General features: G+C 37.8%; 1 pseudogene; it reads right to left on the bottom strand.

The window, feature by feature from the left end:
- Positions 1-337: 337 nt before the first annotated feature.
- Positions 338-1,102, bottom strand: LOC114710176 (annotated as a pseudogene).
- Positions 1,103-1,950: the final 848 nt, after the last annotated feature.

Below are 1,950 nucleotides of genomic sequence, written 5' to 3'. Positions count from 1 at the left end.
TGACTGGAACCAATTATCCCTTTTGTTATCCAGCATCACAAATCAATATGCAGGTAGTTTGTTTGCTTGGACATGGAACAGCTTTAACATAGCCCTTCCAAAGCCACCATGTACCAAAAGTACTATGCCAAACATGTATAACTCTTATAAAAATTCCACATTCTTATATTGGCCACATCAAGATGAAAATGAATGACTCCCTAAAGTTAATTTGCTCTACTCTGTTAACATTAAAACATAAAAAACACATGGGAAATATAGATAATAAAATAGAAGTAACAAATCAAAACCGCACAAACAAAAACCAATTTGTGGAACAATATGGACGACAAATTGTCTACCCTGTGCATTTTAGAATGAGGCAGGCAAAAGTAAGGAGGCCTTCTCTGGCTTCTGCTTTGTTTACTTGGCTATCTAATGTCCTCAATGTCAAGTGGTCTCTCAGTAACTGCATTGTTAGCATGCTATCTTTGTTCGATTCTTCACTTAATATGTCAAGTTAAGCAATGTCTTCATCAAAACTTATTTTTGTAAGAAAGCAGCCCTTCTCTGGGGATTTCAGAATCTCATAATAGAACACAGAGGGCTTTAGGGCCAGAGTCTGATAGGATGTGTTGGTTACATTTTGTTTTTACTGATTATATTTCTTGGTACACTGGCTTGGCTGTAACCAGCCTGCAATTCCTTTCTCATCAACAGCAGCAACCTCAGCCAAGTAATGGGAGCAGTCGCCCTTCATTTTCAAATGGAAGACTTTGATCTCTGCTTGTGAAGCATAGAGGAAGAACTATTCTAAACAAGACCATGCATCATTGCAGATGTCTCCTATCTCAGTCTCAGTTTCCTCTCTGTAGTCTCAAGCCATCTGTTGCTTTCCCTTTCCACTTTTTATTTTTTCTTGCTGGACACTTGAGACCACCCTCCAAGATGCTGTATAGTCAGGTACACACAGAATTTTATAAGCTCTGGAGAGAAGATATTCCTCCTCATTAGATAAGTTAGCATCTTGTTCAATTACAGGTATCATGAGGACAGTCATATCATCATTTTGTTCAACATGCTGGGCCAGTTTATCTTTCTTCATCAGCTCATTTTTATCCATAACTGGATTATCTGTGTCCAGAGTGGGTAGAAGTGCTCAGACCTGGCATAAGGATCTTTAGAGAGTTAAGTATTAACTTAACTCTGGACATGACATGGTCAATGCACACATGAACATGTCACAAACTGGTTACCCACACAAGACCTGTATATAATAAAACAAGTCAAAAACTGCAGGATAGAGGATGGGGAATTTCTAAGATCACTTTTCTGTCCCTGACAGATTTCCTGTGATCTAGTGAATGATACCACACCCATGTACATATGGGTAGTATTAATTGGACTAAGTGGGTTATAATAATGAAGTAATTAAATAAACAAGCAAACAAATGAAGAATGTGAAAGCAGGAGATGTATTGTGGATGGTCCTGAAGGAGTTTAAGGGAGTAGGGTTTGAGTATGAAAAAGATACATTGAATACATGTGTGAAATTTTCGAAGAACAAAAATTATTAAGAATATGATAATTTGATTTGCATTTCCCTGATGATTAGGGATGTTGAGCAATTCCTCAAATGTCTTTCCTCTGTTGAGAATTCTCTGTTTAGTTCTATAGCCCATTTCTTAATTGGACTGTTGGTCATTTTGATGTCTAATTTCTTGAGTTCCTTATATATTCTGGATATATATATATAATCAGCCCTCTGTCAGATGTGGGGTTGGTGAAGATCTTTTCCCATTCTGTAGGCTGTCGCTTTGCCTTGTTGACCGTATCCTTTGCTCTACAAAACCTTCTCAGTTTCAAGAGGTCCCATTGATTGATTGTTTCTCTCAGTGTCTGTGCTACTGGTGTTATATTTAGGAAGTGATCTCCGATGCCAATGCATTCAAGACTACTTCCTACTTCCTC

This window comes from Peromyscus leucopus, chromosome 3, assembly GCF_004664715.2.
Source record: "Peromyscus leucopus breed LL Stock chromosome 3, UCI_PerLeu_2.1, whole genome shotgun sequence".
In the NCBI taxonomy this organism is placed as follows: domain Eukaryota; kingdom Metazoa; phylum Chordata; class Mammalia; order Rodentia; family Cricetidae; genus Peromyscus; species Peromyscus leucopus.
The sequence above is the reverse complement of the archived record's forward strand: the minus strand, read 5'-3'. Positions and strand labels throughout refer to the sequence as shown.